The sequence below is a fragment of the Rattus norvegicus genome, chromosome 1 (assembly GCF_021556685.1).
Source record: "Rattus norvegicus strain SHRSP/BbbUtx chromosome 1, alternate assembly SHRSP_T2T, whole genome shotgun sequence".
Classification (NCBI taxonomy): Eukaryota; Metazoa; Chordata; class Mammalia; order Rodentia; family Muridae; genus Rattus; species Rattus norvegicus.
In genome coordinates this window covers 234948405-234974020 of record NC_141534.1, presented here as the reverse complement: position 1 = coordinate 234974020, position 25616 = coordinate 234948405, and the positions used below count along the sequence as shown (strand labels likewise).

Below are 25616 nucleotides of genomic sequence, written 5' to 3'. Positions count from 1 at the left end.
CTTAGCAGTGCATAAGCTCTGTCATCCAAATACTGCTTTAAGAGTTTCATCCAGATCCAGGTTCCCAGTCATCACTTCGGTTCCTTCCAGACCTTCCATTTGGGAGACATTGCAGGCTCTTTCAAGACATCATCGGCTCCCGAGCACAGCACTGAGTACACAATTGCGTATACCATTCTCGAGAGTTATCGTGGGGAGGATCCCTGAGCACGCTGTACCTTCTTGAGTCAACTCTCTGATAGCAAGATGGAGGGTAATTTAGTGAGGCAGTTAACTAAATACTAGATAATTCTGGAATTCTATGACTTGAAGCATTATTTGTATGGGACAATACATTCTGTGTCCCAAACACCTGAGTTTTTATCTCCCAACTCCATTGAGAGGTCTGGGCCTAGCTGTACCTATAGTCATTGAGTGTGCAGATGGGTGTATAAAACGTGAGCATTACATGGTAAAAGTCACGGCTCTTTGGACCTTACTGTGTTTCTCATACCCGCTGTCCTAAGAGCCTTCGGGCAGGCACTTATCCTCTGCCTCACAGTGGTTCTTTGAAGTATCCCTCATTATCTCCTCTCTGCAGATGAGGGACTTGAGGCCAGTGGAGACAAGATAAAGCCCATCCAGTTCCCAACCTCGTGGCCTTTCTTCTCTGGTGCCTGGTGCCTCCCAACCCCATTACAGTGAGCCTTCCTCCCATCTGCCTCGTCTTTCTAAGTCCTTCCCTGCAGGTGAGAGGCTGCTCTTTTAAAAAGATCATTGCAAAGTAGTATCATATCCTTCTAGATATCCAAAAATGTAGATTCCCTCTGATCCAATCAAATACCATGATGCATCACTGTTCTGTTTCTCAGCCGTGGTGGGGGCGTTAGGCATGGCCCCAGTGGCCAATGCAAAGACAAGGAAACTCCCCAAATCGCACCATGGTGAACAGTTTCGAGGCTTAAATATAGTGCAAGTCATCTGTGAAAAGAGGACAGACCCGTCCTTTTAATATATTATAGTATCCCCTAAATGTCACTTGAGACCTGAGCTGGAATACTCGTTTGCTGCTCATCTGAGAGATCCTTCAGGACCTCCTCTTGCCTCAGTTTCTCTGCTAGGCCTAAAGATTCCACAGTTGGAAACCTGCCCTGAGCTCACAGATGCTTTTGTCTTATTTGAATAGCTCAAATACAAAAATGCCTTTTAAAAATAACCTCAATTTCGGGGTTGGGGATTTAGCTCAGTGGTAGTGCGCTTGCCTAGGAAGCGCAAGGCCCTGGGTTCGGTCCCCAGCTCCGTAAAAAAGAACCAAAAAAAAAAAAAAAAAAAAAAAAAAAAAAAAATAACCTCAATTTCAGATAAGTCCCCTTAGAAGTAGTATGGCTACTTGAGGAGAAATCTATTTCATGGATCGACTAGGCAAGCCATGTCCCCAGGGCATGCTGATTTGCCAAAGGGTAGAAACCAATGCTCTTTGCACCATTGCTTCGCCAAAGTGCCAATATCTTGATGGTTGATTCTGTGTCATCCTTTATAACCCCGTGGACTTGAAGATTTGCTTCACATGAATTAGACAAAATGGGGGATACATGGTTGACTTTAAGAGGCCTCTGGCCTGCGATGGATACTTCCTGGTTTTCCTGCTGAGTATCGACACAGACGTTGGGCTTCTCAGGCAGCCCCAGAACACAGCAGCAGTAACTGCCATGTTAAGCTTGTGTCTGAGGAGAAGAATCATGAGCTTGGAAGATGAAGACTGTCAGAGCCTCGTCCCGGATATTCAGGGCTAAGCTCGGTGGTAGGCTCTTTTGGCAACAATGCCTTGAACTGCATCTGTCTCCCTGGAGTGGGAGGAGGGTGTAGGAGTGAGAACCAGTGACGTGGACAAGAAGTCAGTGGCTTTAGCTGCTTTAGCTGTTCACAGATCTGCCTGCTATGGCCAAGGATGGACCACATTACATGATGAAAGTGCTTTCTTTCCCTGTGGGATATGGAAGTCTGCAAGGAGGTTCAAAGGACTGAGAAAGAAATAAGCCGAGAGCCATTCAGAATTCAAGTACACCACCTTTCTTGAGAACCTAGGCAACCACAGCCCAAGAATGGGGCCTGGCGGCAAGCAGGAAGGTATCTGGAGAAGGAGAGACCCCACACTGGTTGGGGTTTGCCTTGAGAACATGCTGCTTCCTGAGCTGAATTGAGTTCCTTTCCTCTGCATCATGAAGGAAGGTTCTGACTGGGAACCTGGACTACTGTCCCCTCAGTACAATGTGGCAGGGCCATGGTAATGGAACCCTTACCAGCACTTATCAGAAACCCAGGTGGAACGTTACAATGAGTTGAAGAGAAAGAGTAGCAACACGGAAGAAACTGGAGGCAAGAGTTCTCTAGACACAGCAGCTAGAGTGTCCCGGGAGAGCCTTGTAGAGCCCAGTGGTTCTAGAATCCCCTCTAGATGCCCTCAACTCAAGGATGAGCCTGTATCTGATCCTGCTCTTCCCTGGCTATAAGGTCCACCCAGAAGAGACAGGTCATGAGCCTTCTTTTAGTGAGTTTTCCTCCTCATAAAGCCACTGGGAGAGCCCACATTCCTCAAGGCCACAGCCTGGATGGACTTCCTCAGGAGGCAGGCAGCTTATCTCGCTGCTCTGGTTCTTGTGCTGGGTCCGATCTGGATAGTACTCGTCCAGTGCGGCTGTACAGGCATGGTGCTTAGTCGCTTGTCCGTTGACTGAATGGACCACCAGTGCCTCAGGCTAGCTACGGCCGGTGTACCTCAGCAGCAGGGCGCTGTACTCCATCTCCGTAATGAGCATCATTATTTATAGAAATAAAGCCTTGCATTTGAAATGTGCTTCAGAGTTAGCACAGCACTTCCCTTCTCTTATCTAACAGGGCCCTGCTGTCAGAAAATGCAAGTTAAGGAACTAATTTGAGGAGAGAGAGAGGCAAAAATATGATCCTTACTGCTGCTTTTGTCTAAATTATAATATAACTTCTTGAAAAACAGCAAGTACTTTAGTTACAAAAAGAAAATAAATAAAAATAAAAGAACACTGTAAGGCTGTGTGGTTTGAACATCTCTGAGACCTACCAAGAGTAGATGAGAACTACTGGTCCAGCTATTTAAAATAAGACGTTGTAATCTCTTAGGTAGGAATCCCTTTCCTATTTGAAAGAAAATATGTTTTAAATATCACATGACAAAGAAGTGGACTGTCTAAGCTGCAGTTCCTTTATTTATTTTTACCCAGGTGATATTCACAGAACTTAAAATCTACTGTTTTATGGTGAAAACTGTGCTCTAAGACACTCCAGAACGTAGCGCAGGATACCCCAGTTCTGACCCCTTGAGCCCCAGGAAACTGTTTATCTGCCTTTCTGTTTCTGTGACTGTGTCTTCCACTGGGCATCATCTAATGGATCCTTCTGTGTCTGGCTTCTTTCCCCCAGCATGTTTTCAGGCTTCATGCCGTTTGTAATAGCTATCAGTACTTTAGTCCCTGTTTCTGGCTGAATAACCAGTATTTTTAGCATCAAAACATTTGGGGGGGTGATGAAAACTCCGGCACCCACCCACACATAGACCCAGTATATCAGTCCCTCCATGGACAATAACCTCCTCTCACAGCAAGAGTGAGATTTTAGGTTGAGCATAAAGTACCAGCACTAAGGGAACATGTGCAGTTAAGGCTGTAATTTGTTGCATATTTAAAACTCAGGAAGGGGGTAGGCAGCGCCATGCAAGGATTACAGGTCGTTCTTTGTATAATATACACCTCCTGGGAAACAAAAAATGTCCAAGAAAGAATGTTAAGAGAATTAACACAATGATTCTTGTGGTTCCTCCATCCTGGGAGCCTGTCAGCACGTGAATCTTCCGGAGAGTGTTTGGAGCACATGCGGACTGATTGGTGCCCTGCAGTAGTTCCGGTGCTGGGGCTTGGAGTTGCTGGTTAAATATCTTTCTCCAGCTTCTAGGGGGTGGCTTAGAGTTGCCCTCAAGTACAAATGAAAGACCTACTTGCATTCCCTTGATGAGGCCCACATCCAAATCCTTGGGATCTGTAACCGTCTAGAATCTGTTGGCTTATTTGAAAGGGCAATCTCCTCTGGCTCTTTGAGAGGCAGAGGTCATTCTGAATTTTCCAGATGTCCCTCGGTTCACTGTAGAGATGGGCAGAGAAGGTGGCGAGATCAGAGTGGAGGCCAGGGCTGAGTATGAGCCAATGCCGAGGCTTGAGCCAATTGCAAGAGAAGCTGGAAGGCACCTGGTTCAGTTTTCTCCCTTTGAGACTCAGGGAGAGAACTTAGTAACATCTGGTTTTCAGCCAGTACCAGTGGACTGTCTGTCTGTCTGCCTTTCAGAGTATCACCTCTACAGCGGGCTTTCTCAACCATGGCACCGGTAACATTTGGTAATTCCTGGCTGGGGAGCTGCCCCCTGCATGTGGGATGTTAGCAGCCCTCGTTCCTACCGGCTAGGTAGAGTAGTGCCTCTTCCCAGTCGTGAAGGCCAAAACTGTATCCATGCATTGCCAATATCACCTAGAGGACAAAAATCAATCAATCAATCAATCAATCAATCAATCATTCCCTTTTGAGGGCTTGGCCCTCGCTGCTTCTTTAAGTGGCTGTGTGGTTGTGGGAAGCCCAAGTCAACAGTCGTCTCATTGAGGAGAGGATATTCAAATGATACAATGTATGGTAAGGCCCCAGAACTGTTCCTGGTAAAACATATACTAACTAAGATGATTAACCCACTATTGCCAGACTAGTTGATTACACAGCATTCTGTGTAGTACCCTGTGCTAGAATCAACAGGCATTTGAAACCTTTTTCCAAAAGTTGTTTCTATTACAAAGATCAAATGTGGGGTGGGGGAGGCAATATGGCCCAGTGATAAAGAGACTGTCGATCAAGCCTGATGGCCTGAGTTCAGTCCTCGGGACTCACATGGCAGAAGGAAAGAATTGACTCCCTCAAGTTGTCCTCTGACTTCCCAAGTGCACACCCTGGCACATGTTTCTCGCCCCCTACCCAAATAAAAAAGTGTGACAAGAATTTATAAAAAGCTCAACACGTGCTTTAACATCACAGAGCCCCCTTCCTCGGTTTCTCTTCCTGTCTTAGAGCTTCCCGGCACTGTTCCTGTGAGCTGTGGAAACTTGGTTTGATGGAGCACCTGTCAGTCAGGCAAACTCCTCGAAGTCTTTCACTAATCCCCTGGATAAACTGTGACAAGCAAACCTTTTCCATGTGTCAGTGACATGTCTGTTACTCCATAATTACGGCTTTCTCCACAGTGACTGGAGCTGTGGAATTCACTAAGGAATTGTGTCGGTGGACCCATTCAAACATGTGAAATATTTAGCGCCATTTAGCAGCTCTCAGTGAAAGTTAGAGAGTATTGTGAATAGACACTGCCATCTATTTTCACAAGGAAGAGGAATTTGGTCCAACTGGGGACTAGGACATTGTGCCTCTGTGCCCTGGGGACATGACCCTGAATACAGATGTTTCTGAGAGCCTTAATGCTAGACTGCATGAATGATAATGTGCTCAATAACTTTGTAAAGGGTAAAGGAGTTCGGAGTAAAACTATTACTCTTCATAAGGATAGGTGTTATGGCTACAGTTCGGTGTTATGGAGCCCAGTGTTCAGTGATGCACTGTTTGTGACTGTTGCTTGTGGTAACAGTTTAAGGCCTACTCCTTCTCTTCCTTTTGAACACTTTGCCTGGGAGTGCCTCTCAAAGGTAGCCCATGTGGCTTCCGGTTACCCAGGTGCTGTGGGAATTCTCTGTAGCAATGGTTTGGGGATCAGTCCCTGCTGACAAGCAGACTCAGGGCAAGTGTATGCCGAGCAGGTAAAAGGCCTGGTTCAGGTCTCTGTGATTTTTGATCTCCATTTGAAAAGTGAATGACTTTGGGGGAAGTCATTAGGCTTACTTTCCTGAGCCTCAGGAACCTTATAACCATTATTGCAAGGATTAAAGTATTAGGAGCAAGTAGACTTGTGTTGAGGGCATGTTCTACTCAGAAATTTGTTGGTAACAGGAATTTTGTGATTAACGTAGAATCTTATTTCTAAGGGTACCTTATAATTAGTCGTGGCAATTATAATCTGTGTGTGAGGTATACCTGTAATTACCAGTTTTAATAGGCAGTCACTTTTCAAATATACTCCGCCTAAGAATGGGGCTCCCTAAAGCCAGCTAGGGCTGGCCTCCCGTGAGCTTGGACCTGCCATACTCTTCCCATATTCTGTGTATACTCACACAAAAGTGGGGTGAAATGAGAGAATAGAGGCACTGGATAATTTGGCTCATAAAAGTCCAACTTATAGAATATTCATAGTCAGTTCTTGTGGACGATTCTGTGGCTCGACCTTCCCAGGTGCTATTTGGCACTCCTCTTTGTGGCTAGAGACTTACGCAGACACTTATTGAATAGCTCTGGATTACAGTGAGCCACCCCATTATGTTACCTGGATGAATTGGGATATTTTTCCAGGTTTCATTGGGAAATGGCCAGAATCAAGGTTGATTCTCACACCCATCCCACTCGCTGGCCTATGCGAGAGGGCTGGGGAAGGGAAATGGTGGCTTCCCAGCAATGTGAACAATCTAAAATTTCCCCTTTGAAATGTTTGCTTCTGGGGCTGGGAGCAAAGCTCAGTGGTAGAGTAGTACTCACTAGGCACGCACAAGTCCCTCAGGAAGATCACCTTGCCATAAAGATTTGTGTGTGTGTGTGTGTGTGTGTGTGTGTGTGTGTGTGTGTGTTACCTTATATGTACTTTTTCAGGGCCGGCACCCAAACCTGTATTCTTGCTTCCCTGTATAATCCTTAAAAGTTGTTCAAATTAAAACATCTGTTTTGGCTTGTTTTCTATTGCTATGATAAACATCACGCCCAAAAGCAACTTAGGGAGGAAAGGGTTTATTTAGCTTAGACCTCTAGCAGTATATTAAGGTAGGACCTCCAGATAGAAGCCTGGAGCAGAAACCATGAAGGAATGTTGTTTACTGGCTTGCGCTGGAGTTTCTGCTCAGCTAGCTTTCCTATGTAGCCCAGGACCCCTTGCTCAGGGACAGTACTGCCCATGGAAGGTACATCAATTAGCAATCAAGTAAAAGCTGCACAGACCTGCCAACAGGCAGTTCCCCAGCCGAGACTTCTTAATGTAACTGAGCCGCGTCAAGTTGACGGCAAAGGCTAACTAGAAGAATATCTTTTATATTTTACGTGGAGTAAGCGCCTTAAAAGTTTACTTTAGAGTGTGTAACACTCTGTGCTGTAGACATTTATGCTGTTCTGTAGTGGTGTTGATTCCCTAAATAGATGTCAAGTGTGTAGTTCAGGTTATTGGAAATGCCTTCACTTTGATGGGTGCATGGTACACGTTAATTAAATTTAGTATACATTGCATCCTAAGTTGCCTGTAACTTTATAATGTAATATTATTGACAATAGGCTTGAACTGGAACTCTTAGAGTTCATCAGTGCTCTATGTGACCAAATCCTAGAGAGGTTTAGTTACGCAGCTAGGGCAAGGCCAGAACACTGCTTTTTAACTGAACTTGTATACAAATGGGCCCTGTTGACCATTCGTATAGTTTGACTTTTTCAAAACTTTTCACCTTTCGTCTTTCTCTTTGTCCAATGCAAGCAATCTGATCATGCAGAGAAACCATGCCTGTAGAGCCATCATGTTTAATCTCCTGTTTCTCCTTGACTGCTGATAGCCACTGTGAGTTTTAGTCAGTCCTCTGGGGCCTCTTGAGCCTTACTTGTGCCTGGGAGAATAGCTCTTTCCCCACGCAAAGGCACCCAAGCCCAGGGTAGATCTGCTCCCATGGCCTTCGCTTTCCCAGCTTCCTGGTTAGGGGTTGTGTCCACTGCAAAGGTGAGGATATCGCAGGGTCTTTCTATAAATCTTCCTTTTCCTTAACCGTGTTTTGTGGTGGGATAAAGACAGGGAACGAAGGGAAGGTGCTGTGGACAGATAGGACCGGTCATATCTGGAATGCAGACAGAGTTCTGTTGTATTTTGAGTTCTGTATGACGGAGCATGTGTGACTTGTGCAAGCTAGAAAGATCAAAGAGGATTTAAAAAGCAGGATCATCAGCTATGGGACGCAAAAATGAGGGTTGTATTGTGTCCAAACCAAGCAGGTTAGGTTTTTAATTGTCCCTTTGGCTTTGTTTTGTTTTGTTTTTTTTTAAGTGAAAATGGGGAAGGGAACAAATATTTTAAGATGGAGAAATCACCCAGGCAAAGAAGAAAAAAAGAGAAGGTATGGGAAAGAGTAAAAATTAATAAGTAAAAATTAGCTTCAGTACCTGTACTTCCTGACTAAGGATATGTGAGCCCTTTCCTCTCTTGGGAGGTCTCCATCAAGGAAAACCTGCTTGTATGTCTCTTGTCATGAAAGTAATACATATTTTTTTTCATTGTGAAAAATATATAAAATATAAGTTATTAAAGAAGATAAAATTTTGGAAAGTATCACTCAGTCTTTCTGTTCCTGTTTATTTCCAAAGTTTCTTTAGAATAGGAGCATCGAGGACATGCTGTTTTAAAAATCTGCTTTGTGAAGCACTTAAGATATTATGAATGTTTTCTGCTTCTAAGTAGGACTCAAAAGCATTTTTAATGGTTATTTCTTGGTAATTAGCATAATGAGCTTATTGGCTAATACCGTGACTCATAGACTCTGCAGATCATTGCTTCTACTCATGTCTTCCCCAGGAAAAGCTGCTCTAAATCTACTGTTTGACATTTATAATTTTAATAACCAAATATCAGAAATATGCTTTTAATACCCGTGGCCATCTCCTTAGGATGGATTCCTGGAAGGGCAATTACGGGATCAGCAGGGTCATGAGACGTTATGGTATTCGTACACTGCTCAGTTTATCCCTGGGAAGACGTTGACATAGATCTAGACCAGAGATGGGGGCATTCTGTTCCCGGCTTGCCTGAAAGTTACACGTAATCACTTTTTAAAAATCTTCGATATGTTGATTTTTTTAAACAAAATAATTGATTCTTAAAATATTTATTGTAATATGTCTTAATTGCACATTTTTTGGTTTGGGCACATATACATATTTTTGGTCATTTTTGCGATTTCTTTTCCAAATTGCTTTCTGCTAATTTTGTCTGTATCCGTGAGAGCGGTTTGCTCTTGAGGTGAGATCACAGAAGTCTGTGGACTGTACTTATCAGCACCCTTCCTGTTACTTTGTTCACCTTTTACTGTTGTTTTTCCCTAGAGATTTACGAAGCAATGCTGTCAGATATATTATTTTTACCTATGAATTTGGTCTTTATCGTGACTAGACAGGCCTTTTTTTCCCATTCTGCTGCTTTGTAAATATTACCTTAAATTTTGCCGGGTACTTTTTGTGGTTTAAGTTTTCATGATGTTAGTAGAAAATTATGGGGAAAATGCTGTTTACTTTAAAATTTTATTTTTGTCAAAAAAATAGGAAAAGAAAAGAATTCTTTAAGCCAGGTGGTTGTGGTACATATCTTTACTTCCAGCATTGGAGAGGGAAACGCAGGCAGATCTCTGTGAATCCAAGGCCAGCCTGGTCTACAGAGTGAGTTCCGGGACAGCCAGGGCTACACAGAGAAACCTTTTTTTTTTTTTAAATTTCATTCCTTTTTTTTAAATTGGGGTTTTTAATTTACATTTCAAATGTTATCCCCTTTCCCAGTTTCCTGTCCATAAACCCCCTATCTCATCCCCCCTGCCCCTTCTAATATGAGCATGTTCCCCCACTCAACCACCCACCCCTTCCCACCTTCCTGCCCTGACATTCTCCTACACTGGGGCGGGGGATGGGGGGCGGCAAGACCAAGGGCTAGAGAAGCCCTGTCTTTGGGGAAAAAAAAAAAACCAGCCAAACAAACAAAAATTATCTTTGTGGAAGACCATTGACCAACTTTTTTTCATTGTAGAAAAAATAAGAGATTAAAGAAGGCAAAATGTTTAGAGTTGCGGGTTCTAACTTGATCCTTTTCAAAATAGGTGGGCAGTGACCCAGCATGATTTGAAATGCCCTGTAAATTGAACACTGAATTCTAGACTTTTTGATTTTGTTTTTTTTTTCTTTATTAACTTGAGTATTTCTTATTTACATTTCGATTGTTCTTCCCTTTCCAGGCTTTATTTTGTTTTTTGAGACAAGGTCTCATGTAGTCTCTAGGCCGGCCTCATAGGTATCTGAGGCTGGCCTTGAACTTCAGATCCTTCTGGCTCCACCTCCCAGGAGCTTGAGTCAGAGGCTTCCCATCATCCTCAGCGTGCCAGGCTCTGGCTCCACCTCCCAGGAGCTTGAGTCAGAGGCTTCCCATCATCCTCAGCGTGCCAGGCTCTAATTTTTAAAGAATGGAACAGAATAGGTTTCCGTTCCCAAAACTACTTACTATTCATCTTTTCTCTCCAAATCTTCAGAAGCATTCTTTAAAATTCGTTTTCAAGAACTTTAGAGTCATTTCATTAAGTTATAAAGAAAACCAACCCTGCTATATTACTTATAGATACAGAATATTTTAAAACTTTTGGGGAAAAAACTCTGTTTAACCTTTGTCATTTGATGAACATGCCATGACATCATTTTTTTCATATCCTTCTGTAAAAACACATGGCTTTATGTCACTCGTATACGTTTCTGTTTAGCTTCCCACTGCTTGCTTAGTATCTTATTTTGTTTATGAGCATGAATTTTAGCTCATCATACATGTTGCTTGATTACTTCTAGAATGAAGGGAACTTGATTTTTACCTAGTGGCTTTGTCGTTGCTATAGAGTGAGGCTATTACATTCTGTCAATGGAATATCAGAGAATTTGTTCATTTTATCTCCCGGTTTCCATCATTCATATTTTTACTACCTTCAGTCATACATGAGTTGTAGCTTTATTCTACTCTTTTTACAATGACAGTCTTTTTTTTCTGCAAAAAGATGTTTTTAGGAACATACTCACATGTGACCTACTTGATACAGCGTGGTGAGTGACAGTTACCCAGTGCTTTTCCCCACCGGAAGGCGACCCACCAACCTACTAAACAGATCTATTTTTAGGGAGAGTCCAACAAATCTCCAAGTCTTTTGTGCTGGATTTCGAAAGATCTATAAAAAAGGAATCTGTAGTGTATCATAATCAACTTAGAAAAATAGATTAGCAACCCATGGAGTGTCCAGCCTTAGCTTCCTGTGCAAAATTGTCAAGACCTTAGCTGTGCAGTACAGTTGAATGTCTGAGGCGTATACTTACACTTTGAAACATAGATTAATTTTTATTTAATTGTGACCTACTTTAAAGATGCCCTTTCTAAAGGACTACTGTTTGTGTAAGATACTGATCCCACCTGGGGGGTTAGCGGCATGGGTGTTGTCAAAGTATATTCGTGAGCCAGTCAACCACTGCATAAGGGTATCACCAGCTGTTTACAAAAATGCGCATGGTGCCACTGTGAAGGGGGAATGTTAATTTGTAATAGAATCGTGTCATTCCTTAGATATATTCATTATTCTTATTTGTTGGACTCCCTCATGCAAAATAATCCGATTTAATTAAATTATGCTGTATGAGTAACTTAGGATTTTACTTCCTTCAAAATGGGGGAACTATGCAGACTAAAGAGATGGATGGCTCAGCTGGTGAGCATGCTTCCTGCTCTTCTACAGGAAGAACTCACAACTACCAGCAGCTCCAGCTCCAGGATTCAGCAGCTCCTTTTGGACACACACACACACACACACACACACACACACATACATATACGCACACACACACACATACATACACACACATACACACTCATACACACACACCAATTTTAACAATTTAAATATAGAAGATATTGAGATTATAACTAAGCTAATTGTTGTCACACTGTATATACATGTGTGTGTGTGTGTGTGTGTGTAGAGAGAGAGAGAGAGAGAGAGAGAGAGGAGAGAGAGATTGATTTACTGTCCTTTTAGCGTGCAGGAAGAAAGGAAAGAAGGAAGAAGGGAAGGAAGGAAAAAGCTGGAGTGAAAAATATTCTATGCAGGGCTAGAGGAAGGGTGGCCAGAGCTCTGAGGATGAATCCCAGATGACCTCACAGGGTCCGCCCACCCCAACCCAGTCCTCAAATGATCATTGACCCATGCCTCCCTCACAAGTCTAAAGAGCAAAGCTGACGTGATCCTGCCTGACCCCTGCAAGGCTTAAGGTCACATGAACAAATCCCCCTTTTCTCTGAGCTACTGGGTGGCCTCTAAAAGCTGGCTGTGTCCCCTGAGCTGCCTGTAGACTTCACTTTGCCCTCTTTGATCAGTCACCTGGCACTGACCCCATGGTATTAAGAGTGTAGGCTTCCTCCTGCTGTGTACAAAGACAGCTATGGAGAGGGGCTGGGACACATTGCCTTACTCCTAAGACTAAATTCCAGGGTTGTTTTTCTTATGGCCTTTGGCCCTGTGATACTTGACATAAATACCTTTAAATACAGGTCAGCTTGCCTTCCTCCATCGAATGCTGAAAGCTCATAGTTGATCCGTTTGCTTATCTAAGCCAAAGAGGAAATATTAAAAAAAAAAAAAAGAAAAGAAAAAGGAAAAAAAAGCACTGGAATCAGAAGCAATGTGAAGAGTTTTCCAAACCTTGAATTCTTATTTTGTCAGCTTGACACATTCGTAGGCGGAAATAGTCATTTTTAAGATGTCTGTGGCTGCCGTGCATTCTGGGTATTCAGTTTGGGTTACAGAAAGTCATCTGCAAACTGAAAGCCAACCAACACGGAAGGAGACCCAGAGAAAGGGAACTCACAATGTCTTTGTTCTGATCATCCCCCTGTGGCAGCCCCTCGTCACTATTAGCTATAGTGCTTGGCAAAAGCACGTTTCTGGGGCCTGGACTCCCTATTGATACTTGTAGTGTGGAAGGAAACTCAAAGAGAAAGAGCCTGGCCCTGCTGCAAAGACAGGATGCTGTGTGGCATAACTTCATTAAACTCACTCTTGGTTTGTCCTGACGAGAGACACGGGGACTTCCAGTTGGTAGGAACCCTTTCCTAAGAGAAGGTGGTTATTTGCTTACGTTCCTGCCTTCTTGCGAATGTTCTTCAAGTTGACTCCAACATTACTGTGTCAGTAATGTAATCTGTGGCCACATCCACTAAGCTGTACTGAATGACTATAAAACTGACTTTTTACATAGTTTTAGTTAAAGTTTAAATCATTCATATATATAGGTATATAGATATATATATTCAGTTTAGCCCCTGGAAAACATTCAACTATGTTAGAAGCAAATGGACGCATGCGGCTACCATTTCATTTGCAAGTTTTACGAAATCCAAATATAGTCAAGAAATTCTAGTTCTAGATAAGATGAGGTAAACACACTTCACTCCGGCCCCTCCCACTGAATGCAGTTATGAAGCCTGGCTGGAATGCATGGAAGAGCTCCTCACAGACGGTGAAAGGAGAGAGGCCGTGAGGTGCAGGGAAGAGCCCATATTTTGATATTCCACCAGGCTGCCAAAGGAGGGAGTAAATCTTCTTCCTCAATGCATTGTGCCCAGAAGAGAATGTCTGCATTAAGGCTTTGAAGACTCTTGACTGAAACCACAGCCTACAGAAATCTGCCGACTGCCTGAGCCCCACCAGGACAATCACCTGCTGAAACAAAGTGGACCGTTCTCAGCGAGGATTAAAAAAGACTCATGGCCTCATAAGGTGTCACTCCGAGTGTCTGGCACACAGTGCACAATTACTTAGCCTGTGGAGACCCGGGGACATCCTCAGTTCAGATGGAGAAAGGCAGTCAAGAGAACTGATTACCAAGATCAGCACAGATGCTGGGTTCTCAGACATCAAAGCGGTCATTATAAGATGTTTAACAAACGAAGGAAGACATACTGAAACAGATAAACGATGGCGGGCGAGGGCTTCTCAGCGCATGACTAGGAGATACATGACAAGAACGAAGTTTAAAATGAAACACAAGAACTTGAAAATGTATACCATCAGACTCAGGATCCAAAGGGAAACGACAGAGGAAGAGGTCAAGGTCGGTGGAACAATCTACAAGCAAAGAGAAAAGGAGATGTGGACTGGGGGTTAGCCAAGCTCAGGGAACAATGGAATCACGCACTGCAAAGGGACAAGTCCCAGAAGGAAGGGAGCCAAGCACGGCACTGGAGTTATAAATAAGGAGTACCCAGAGATGGGCCGGGTGATCCAAGATGTGCCAAGCAACAAACTTTAACCCAGAGAAGTGTGCACATCATTATCGAACTGCTGAAAGACAAAGACAAAGGAAAACCGTGAAACCAGAGCAATCAATGGTTTGGCTGCCTGGGGGGGTCTAAATCATGGAGACCATCAGCAAGTGACACTTACATGATGAGACCATTATTTGATTGTCAAGACAGAGAGGCCTTTATCCTACAAAAATATTCTTCAGGAACTTTCAGGTTTTCTCAGATGAATGAAAACTAAGAGAAGCCAGTAGAGCTGACTTAGAAAAGTTGCTGAAAGCTGTCTTCCAGACTGGAAGGAAATAGTGCCAGGAGGAACTTGGACCATCCAAAGAGAGGGCCAACTAATAGAAGTGCAGACTATGTGAAGAGGGCCACTAATCCCATCTGGTCCTTCACATACATGTAAAGTTTAGAGAAAAAACTTAGTATTACCTGGTAAGGCTTTCGGTGTATGCAATGTGTGATAACTACATAAAGAAGGTGGGCAAAGACACATACATGTCAAGGCCTTTATATTCCCACTGAAATAATAGCAATCTACATCTAGTGTGACACTGTGCTGTAATCTAGAGGTGAACCATTCAAAATCTATAGATGGGACATATAGTTATAGAAAAAGAGAGAGAGACAGAGACAGAGAGAGAGGGAGAGAAAGACAGAGACAGAGAGAGACAGAGAGAGACAGACAGACAGACACACACAAGACACACACACACACACAGAGAGAGACAGACACAGAGAAAGAGAGAGAAACAGAGAGAAACAGAGAGACACACAGACACAGAGAGACACACAGAAAGAGAGAGAGAGACAAAGAGAGAGAGACATACACACAGACACACACACAGAGACAGAGAGACATACACACAGACACAGACTCACACACACAGACATACACAGAGACAGACAGACAGACAGACACACACACACAGAGAGACATACACACAGATACACACACAGAGACAGACAGAAAGACAGACAGACACACACATACACACACACACACATTCACTCACTCAAATCAATAAAATGGACACTGCTGAAAGGTATATTAACCCAAAATAGGGCCATAAACAAAACAGAAGAAAAGCAGAAAGAAGAAAGAGGCACGAAATAATAAGATGTAAGTGTTCTAAGCAGACCATTTAAAGGGCATGCTGTCAAATGCATAAATATAGATAAATATAGCCAAGTGTTCCACAGAACAGTATTTTCACAGTACCTGAGATGAGATACACAGCAAGTATAACTTACACAGCAAAATTTAAAAGTGTAATAGAAACTGTGTAGTTCCCTGTTCTCTTTTTTAACTACCTGAAATGATATTTTAATACGTGGAGTTAAAGTATAAAGATTTCATATCCCCTTATGCTTTAAAAAACCATGAATACCACAAAACTTTGAATTACTTGTGTATTGTACATTAACGTTATTGTTGGGCAGCAATAATATCAGCTAAGGCTTCGGTAAAAACGAAGAAAAGGATGTTTCAAGGGTCAGGCAGGGTGGGCGAGGAGCTGCATTGTTTCGTTTTCTTTGTTAAGACATTGGGAGATTTGGAAGCTCTTCCAGGGCTTAATTCCCAGAATCAGGACCAAGTATAGCGCTGTCGATCAATCTGGGCACACAGAGCACTTACATCCACTAGGATGCCAGCTTCTCGGTGCAGCTCCTGTGATTCCACTTTGCCCACAACTTTCTTTAAGGAAGGCTCAGCTGCAAGGCTACAGTTGAGAGAAAGCGATACTAAGTGACCATTTCACTCAGGGCCTTTCACAAGTCAGTAGGTTTCATTAACCAGGTTAAAGCCAGACTGTGCTTCCTAAAAAGAAAAAAAGAAAGAAAGAAAGAAAAGAAAAAAATGTTTTAACCATATATTCCAGCCTGGAACCAAGAAACAGAACTCCCCGGTTCACAATCAAATATACAGTAAAATGGTTGAATAGTTTTTATTCGGGAGAAAATTTGTTCCATAACTTCGAATCAACATGCAGTATTGTTGAATGGTAATCACTGTTATAGAAAAATAAGCAGGCAAAAGCAAAGCGAGACTGGGCTGATGATAGGCAGTGAGGTAGGGATTGGAAAGTGGGATCTATGCACCACCAGTGTCTAAAGAATTTTTCCTTAACTGCCAGGCTGGAGCTTTGCAGAAAGCGAACCCATATTCACAAGTCTTGGCTGGTGGCGCACTTAGAGGCAGTCCAGGAACCATGGACATACTCTGGAGGTGACCTTGCTCTCCCAGAATCTTCCTTGCAATTGCAGCTTACCAGTTAGCTAAGGTTCGTGGTGTTTACCTCTCAGTCTAGAGTGTTCATTCACTCCATGAATATGGCAAGCCGTCTGCTTTGCTCCCAGGACTGATTGACAGACTGCTTACCTAGCTCAGAGGAGCTCACAGATATGATCCAATCAGATGAGAAAATGCCAAAAGACTCATCTAGGCCATTCCAACAATCACTACCCTCTACTGTGCCCGTTGAGGTGTTTTACAGATAATGGGTAGCAGTTGGTCTTAGTTACTAGGAGCATAAGGAATTGAAAGATGATGGGAGATGGATGGCTTCTTGTGTTGGTCCTACCCTGAACGAGCTGAGACCCAGAGTGGGGTGGGGCTCAAGACCTCTGATCTGACTGTGGTGTAATTTGAATTAGATATTCTTCCCCATGCTAGGATGGCCCTCGTAAACTGTTACAAATTTTGTATGTACAAACATTCAGAAGTATTCGCCAATGCATTTCGAGTCATTTCTGTGGACAGGTATAAAGAGTTATGATTAAAGAAGGAATGACTAGACTAGAGATCACAGGAATAAGGTGTTTGTTTTTTCCAGTGAAATGTCCTGTATTTGTTTCTTATTCCTGCTATGTCGTGGCTCTGTCCTATTCTGGCTTTCTGAGGCTGTGATGAAACATTGAGCAAAGCCAACTCAGTAAAGAAAGCATTTATTCAGCTTACAGATCACAGCCCATCTTCAAGGAAAAGCCAGGGCAGCAGCTCAAAGCAGGAACCAACGGAGGCTGCTTCCTGGCTTGCTTTCTTGGCTATCTTTCTTCTACAGTTCAGGTTCAGCTACCTAGGGATAGCACTGCCCACAGTGGGCTGTGCCCCACTATATCAGTTAGCAGTTAAAAGAAGTCCTTCTAGCCATACACCAGTCTGGATGGGCATCAAGTTGACAGCTGTGAAAGGCTTAGAACAATACAAACATATTGTCGATTAATTCTGAATATCAGAGGCCCCATATTGGTCTCACTTATATAAATTTAAGAATGCTACTGCCCTCCCTTTCTTCTGGAGGCTCTGGGAAGAATCTTGTCTATTTTCATGCATTTGTAGATTCTAGAAAGAAGTCCTGGAACTTCCTGGCTTCCATTTCTTTTCAAAGCCAGCCATAACTGGTTGAGACTTCCGGCACCTGTATCACTACCTGTATTACTGACTCTCCTGTCCCCTCGTTCCACTTAAAGGCGCTTTGCAGTTGAATCAGGTACACCAAATAATCGAGGGTCAGTCCAGTGTTCCCACCTGTCATGTTGCCATTCTGTCCAAGCCAGCCATTTCAGAGCTGCTGATTTTTGTCCCTCCGGTTTTGTTTTTGTTTTTGTTTGTTGTTGTTATTATTTTGGTTTTTATTTTTTCTCACTCGAAGTTAGTGAACTAGAGTGGCCGAAAGCAGTTAGAACACAGTGTCTTAGGACGACTAAAGAATTTCTCTTCAGTGGAGCCTGCTTAATCTCTAGATATTTCTTGTTTTGTTTTTTTTTAAGACTTACTTTAAATTATGTGTATTTGTGTGTATCTATATGAAGTTCAAAGCCAGGGCATCCTGGAGCTACAGAGCTACAGGCAGGTGTGAACCTGGTAGTGGGGAGAGGAGGGGGGAACTGGGAGAGGACTTGGGTTCTCCGCAAGGCCAGTCAGTGCTCTTCACTGCGGAGCCATCTCTCCAGCCTTCTTGCTGTTTCTCGAGGCTGGTAGCACGTTTTTCCTTAGAGTCAGGTCTGTTTTCCCGTATGCAAAGGTCTGTTCCCATGCAAAGACAGAACCCGTGTCCTTCTAAAGGCGCAGGGATGGGCTGCCTTGTCTTAATTTTTTTAAAATTTCTAATCTAAGATACCTTAAATATTTGGTTATTTTTCCCCCTCTGCTGAGCAGGTGGTTGAAAGTTTCACAGTGCCGTTTTTCTGATCATAAAATCACAATGTCCCTGTGAATGTGCTCACTAAAATAGAAAAAAATTGGACTGTATTCATTTGCATTTTAGTCCACACTTTTGAGTAGATTTTTATATCTGGTTCTTGCTTTAATTATTTACATCTCTGGTAGAAATGTCACATCCATTTGCAGATTAATTATGCAATTATCAATGACCTAGAGAGAAATCTCAGAATTCATTGTTGCCACCTAGAGAAACACACAAGAAGCTGAGGAGCTAAAGCAGAGATTTCCTGAATGTTCTACTGGGCAACAGGACCCATACATACATACATGCATACATGCATACATACATACATACATACATACATACATACATACATACATTTATGTTGCCACATAAACTTCCCCTTGTGAAGTAATTTGGAGGGTAAGAAGTGAGTTGGGGAGGCTCAGTGCCCAAGCTCTGTGTCCCATTTATTGAGATTTCTTATGAGCCAGTCAGTCACCTAGAAATGCTTATGACTACATACTCAGTTCCAGGACCTTTGGAAGGCAATGAGCACTCTAAAGTTGTCACATTCTGCAACTCAGGAGTGAGGATACATCGCTCCTTTCTGCAAACCAGGGTCCCCTGGAGTTGTGCAAATTACCACCACCAAGCCTTACCCTACAGGCCTGGCATTCCCAGAAGGCTCGTAGCTCAGTAGAGAGCAGACTCACACACAGATTCACAATCCTTGGGTCCTGCGTGACCAGACATACGTGGGAACAGGAACACAGAAGAAGGAATATCTGACTCTAGGGTAGGCTGAAGTACCATGGATGGATGTTGGAGGTTAAGCCCTGCCTGAGCCAAGTCTTGAAGATCAGCAAGTGATGGCCAAACAAGAAACAAAGCTAATGGCTTCCTTGGCCAATCTAGCACTCTGGGTAGAGGAACAGAGGTGCATGCAAAAGGATCCTGTACTGCAAAAACTGTGGACACGGCCTGGGATTGTGTCTTTGGGGGTCGTTTCCTGAATCCCCAGAGGACACCAAAATCTGTGGTGGTCAAGATCCTGATCATAAGATAGCAAGGCTTACGCAGGTGCAGCACTCCCATCCTCCTGTGTATTTGAAGCCATCTCTGGGCTAAACACGATACCTAATTCAGTGGGAATGCTGTGTAGACAATCGTGCTACATTGTCTGGGAAACAGGAAAAAGACGGAAGCTATTGAGTGTGGACCCAGATTTGTTTTTTCTCTCTGTAATGGATTGAGTTCATGGATGTGGAATCCAAAGCAGCAGAGGACTCACGGTGTGCCATTGTGACCCAAGCCTGTTGGGGGGACAGACCATTGACTCGTTCCCTGATTAATAAAATAGGTATGGGGAGAGAAACACACACACACACACACACACACACACACACACACACACACAGAGAGAGAGAGAGAGAGAGAGAGACAGAGAGACAGAGAGACAGAGAGAGACAGACACAGAGACACAGAGACAGTGAGGCATAGAGAGATGGAGAGGTGAATTTAGATGAGTTATCCTGAGTGAAATGTTTCAGACAGGGCCTAACATAAGAACAGGCAGTGCATGTTAGCAGGTATTGTTGACAGGGAGCATCCTAATCATATTATGCAAGGTTGACAAAAAATAGGGGAAGTTTGCCCTGCCCAGGCTAGTGAGTGTTGACATAATACTGTGTGTTGGCTGGGGAAATTGTTAATGGTTTGTTGGTGGTGGTGGTTGTTTTGTTTTTAAGGTACAAAATGAAGCTTTGTAGATTTATAAACTTTATGTCACCAATTTTTCAAAGTTGATGAGACCTTGGTCAATCTGTTGCCACGGAACCATTAGAGCCTAAAGAAGACAAATATTATTTTTATCCATGTATACTCAAAATGGAGCCATTGGCTGTAATGACTGTGGAAAGCCAGTATGATTTCTTCCTGAGCATTGGTAAACCCTGATCCTGTATGTAGCATTCAGTGACGTCTTAGGGACGTGGGGAGTGGGATTGAAGGTGGGTGAAGCATTGGAGAACTGGTGGACATCTCTCAGGTGATGCTGACTCCCTGCATCCTCTTTTCTCACCACCCTCTGTCAGCCAGGCACTGTTCACCACAGGCCTGGCTTTTTTCTGGGAATACTGGTGCCAAAAAGGCCTCTGCCTTTTTCCTATGGTCTCCTTTTACAAACATCTCCTTTTTGGGGGAATTTTTAACATCCAATTACTTGTTTGTGAGCTTTGCCTTTGTCCCGTCCTTCACTTCCGCATGTGAGGCATGGCTTCCTTGTAATTCTCTTTAAGGTTCTCGCTGCTTTCGGAAGATACTTGAAGGCTTATTTTTCATGTCAACAAGAAATGGTCTCTGTGGTGTTCCTTTGCTCGTTGCTTGCGGCAGGCCAAATTGTGGCATGTTTCTGGGAATGTTTAGTTAGGTAAGCCCACCACTGTGGGTGAACTCACACTTTTATTAATTACGCAAGACACCTTTCCATTTTCAATATCATCTTGCACTAAGCTGATTTTTGTTTAGTTTCGATTTTAGATGGGTTCTCGCTAAATAATAACTCTGTCTAGCTTGAAACTCACTATGGGGAGAGCAAGAGACAGACAGAAAGACAGAGACAGAGAAAAACACAGACAGATACACAGAAAGAGAGAAACCAAGAGAGAATCAGAGACAGAGACAGAGAGAGACAGAGACAGAGAGAGACAGAGAGATGGAGACAGAGGTCTGCTTGCCTCTACCTCCTTAGTGCTAGGATTAAAAACTCTAAACTATTGTAATTATTATGTACACAATAGTTTTACATCATTGTGTTTAGGGACCTGTTGTGTAATGACTGAGTTGGGAGACAAAGCTTTGTCTTGTCCAGCAGCTCTATTTGTGTAATAATAAAGTTTTGGGGGCACTGGACTTTAGACCTCTAGTTGGGTATCCTCTCATTAGCTTTAGGAATATAAAAGCTTCCGAGTATAAAAGCTTCTGTCACTGGACAGGGATAACCATCCAAGATCATATTGTTACTTGTTTGCTCTACCAAAGGTTATAAAGATGGATACATTCAGCAACAGTGCCTCAAAACAAAAGGTAAGAGTGTTGACAGAGCCAAAGACGTTTGTGTAGGTTACAGTAGACAAAGTTGGATCTTCTAACCTCTTCTCTAGTCTATGGTCCTAGTCACATCTCTGAACTAAAAACATGAAAACAGCTAGAAAGTTTTGTTTCTTATATTTGAAAAATGTAAACAGGATTTCTTTAGTAATTTTTATTAAAAATGCTGAAGATTTAAAATATAATGCATGCATTCTCAAAACAAGACTAAGCTTCTTAAAAGCTGAGAAAGCCCATTCTAATTCACTGCCTTTGGGATATGCATTCTGGGCATTGTTTTTAAGCATTTCAACCAAAAATGCTTTAATGGAATGTTACAGTCACTGCTCATTATCTTGAATTCACTTGCAGGTCATTTGTTCTTAACTGGCTAAAAAAAAAAAAAAATGAAAAAGTGAGCATTCATCACGTGCCACTCTAAAAGGAAATCAGTCACAATTGTTCATAACAAAAGGCATGTTTTAAAATGAAAGCTCCGAGCGAAGCTGCTTCTGGTTTTTAATACTTCTAGCAGTACAGATGTTGGCATTGTGGCGAAACAGAGCTTATCTTTGGCGTCCGTGTAGTGCTCCGTTCCCTGGAGCAGCTGGGGATGAGACTGTGTTACCAGGAAATGTGGATCAGATGCTTGCACTGTAATGAGGAGCTGCAAGTGGGACTGTGCCATTCTCAATTCTGTGCTGTGACAAAACCTACTCGACCTGTGTCTTTACTGGTGCCACATGGAGAAAAACTGTTCTTCTCCTTTATCCGGGTTGGATAAATTTAAAGTAAAACTCTGAGCAGTGGCACCAGAGCTGCCTTTAAAAGTAGAAGGCGAGCATCCCGGGGCTGGGGTAGCTCAGTGGTAGAGCGCTTACCTAGGAAGCGCAAGGCCCTGGGTTCGGTCCCCAGCTCCGAAAAAAAAAAGGACCAAAAAAAAAAAAAAGTAGAAGGCATGATTTGTTGCTGTTTGTTTTGTCTTACAATTCTGCAACAAAACAGGACCTACGATTTTATGAACCAAATGTAGTTTACGCTGGCTGTCGTGTGTATAGATAGACAGTAAGCAGTCCTGTAAAGTGATTTGTGCACTTACTGAGAAGGAACAACCAGCACATCAGAAAAATTGGCTGTAGTAATTCCGATGCACAATAGAAGAACAAGCTAACAAAAACAAAAACAAACAAACAAACAAAAAAAACCAACAACCTACTTTTTTAGGGGTGTGTGGGGTTGTTTTGTCATTTAACTCTCAGAACAGTGGGAGTACTGAGGTTGAAGTGAAGGCAGTGAATGACTGCTCCCAGATCATCTATGGGATGTTGCTGCTATGGCCTCCTCAAGGTCTTTCACCAAGCTGTGCAGTGCGTGTCTCCAATGTAGACATTCTGAACTAAGAAACTTAGTTCGAGAAAATAATTGGATTAGTCAGGGGGTGTGTGATGATGGTCATTATAGTGTATGTTGGGAATACCTTAAGTTTTCATCAACACATAATTATAGTGTGGCTCTTTTATTTATTGTGTGATATATATAGAGAGAGGCCGTGCAGAAAAAAGTATGGTATACTATGATGACAAAGTGTGTATTTGTAGTCTCGTGGTGAGTAAAGGAGGAACAGTGAGGTTTGTATTTATGTAAATGTTGTAATAAGTCCATGATATAGTCATGCTTCACGTACATTGGAATTGAAGGCATAAACCTATGTTGGTATGGGTAGGTGTTCACAGCAGATGATATGAAAATGGTCAGTTAGTGAGCAGTGTGTGAGTGTGTGTGTGTGAGTGTGTTTGTGAGAGTGTGAGTGTGTGTGAGTGTGTGAGAGTGTGTGTGAGTGTGTGTGAGTGTGTGTGTGAGTGTGTGTGAGTGTGTGTGTGTGTGTGTGAGAGTGTGTGTGAGTGTGTGTGAGAGTGTGTGTGTGAGTGTGTGTGAGAGTGTGTGTGTCTCTGTGAGTGTGTGTGAGAGTGTGTGTGAGAGTGTGTGTGTGTGAGTGTGTGTGAGTGTGTGTGTATAAACATGCAGTGTTTCTAAGAAATACCATGGGAAGTTATTTCTAAGGGATGAGATTATTGGTAATTGTCATCTGTTATTTTTTGTGTGTTTATAAATTTTGTACTGTTAATAAGTATCTACAGTGAAAATCACCACAGAAGGGTACCACCAACCCTGCAGCAAGGTCAGCTTCAATGCTGATGAAGCCCAAAATATAGTCAAAGTATGCTGGTGGAGTCTAAGGAGGAGAGGACTATAATCAGAGCCCGTGGACCAAGCATTGTGGAGCAATCCCCAGCACCTTTGGAAAAGTTGGGGAAAGTTCATAAATACATTGTTACCTGTGCAGTGGTCCAGGAGTGCATATGGGCTTCACGTGGCCAGTCTGGCCTGTCCGTGTTTTGGGGATACTACATCTGATGGAACTGTGGTGTAAAATGGGACAACCGCATCATGAATTTCATCTTTAAAGTGGCAGTCACTATTGTCCTGTAAGCCCATTAACTTGAGAGTGTATCCTTTCTAAAAAGAGTAATGGTGACTTAGTAATGTGCGCGATATCAAATGTGCAGCATGCATCAAAGCCATCAGCAAATGTGTAAGCAGAGGTTGGAAGAGGATTTCACTGAAAAGCACCAAAACTACCCTTTGCATCAGAGTAAAATTGAACAAGATGAGAAACTTTTTAAAAGGAGGACATTGCAGAAGGATGGACTGGCTGGGAACAGAAATGCAATGAACCAGCCTGGGGCGGGGGAATACCAGGGAGGATTGGAGTTGGAGACAGTTGAGAACAGACCATCACAGCACATGCGCATGAAGATGCTGTGACGAAGCCATTATTTCGTATGCTATCCTTAAAAAATTAATTTTTAAAAATGGGAGAGGTAGCTTAGGAATGTAACTTAGTGAGCAGAGCAGCATGTCCAAGGTCCAGGTTCTTGGCCTCCTGGAAGCAAGGAAGCAACCAAAGATACTACAAGTCCACGGTAGAGATGGTTAGTGGTCAAAATTTCTAGAAACATTTACTTTATGGAATGACTCCCAGAAGACAGAGGAGACTCACCAGTGGCCCCCAGGGAAATGAGACAGCTATCAAAAACTTCAGTGTTGGATGTACTCGAAAGGTAAGATTCAGATGGTTCAATAAATACCTCCAATGCTGACGTCAAGGAGAGCAGTGATACAGCATATCAAAGCAGGCTTTGAGACACAGGGAGAACCTGTCTGCAAAAATCCATGAATGGTCTTGTCACTATTTCACCTTTTATTAATACCTTTGAGAATTTCATGCATGCATACATTATATTTTGATCATATTCACCACCACTCTAACTCCTCCCAGGTCCACTCTTACTCCCTGACCCCTCCCAACTTCGTGTGCCCACCTAGTCCAGTTCACCATACCTGTAAGCCCATAGGTGCAGAGCTCTCCACTGGTAAACTCAGTTGACTTACCAGGGTTACACCCTTAGAGAAAACCAACTCTCCTTTCTTAGAAGCCATCAACTGTCAACAGTTCTTCAGGCAAGGATAGAGGTTCTCTACTGGAGCCCCTACGTGTTCCATGTTGAAATGTTAATGGGTACTGTGCAGGTCATGTGCAGGCAGCCACAGCCTGAGTGCAGTGTCATCTCTAGAAGATACTGTTTGACTCCTGTCCTCCCCACCTCTGTCTGTGACAGTCTTTCTACCCCCTCTTCCTTAGTGGTCCTTGGGCCTTGAGAGATGGGCATGTGATATAGATGTCCGGCTTGTGGCTGAGCACTCCACAGACACCTCCTCTCTGCCCTTTGAATAGTTGTGATTTTCCGGGTTAAGCACTGTCCACTCATGTACCCTTCTTTGCTGGGAGCTGAGAGCTGCACTAGTCAGTGGTCTAGATTAGTGTTCCTTCGACTGGTGTACAAAGATACAAATGTGTAGGGAAGTATGAAACTAAGTCTGCTAATACTAAAAGGAAAGAAAGAAAAAGAAAAAAATAGGTTCACCCTTGGATCTGTGAGCTCCCAAACCATGGGTTCTTAGATTTCTAGTACTAGGCCTACGTCTTCATCAGATTTATGGTACCAGGCATGATCTCCATCTCACCATTTTCTGACTACACT

The 25616-nt window shown here is 43.0% G+C and overlaps 1 protein-coding gene and 1 pseudogene across 3 annotated transcripts in view; both read left to right on the top strand.

The window, feature by feature from the left end:
- Pip5k1b (phosphatidylinositol-4-phosphate 5-kinase type 1 beta) overlaps positions 1 to 25616 on the top strand; it is a 283946-nt gene that overhangs the window by 38154 nt on the left and 220176 nt on the right. The window lies entirely within an intron of this gene.
- Positions 23229 to 24088, top strand: LOC148007885 (dynein light chain Tctex-type 3 pseudogene; annotated as a pseudogene).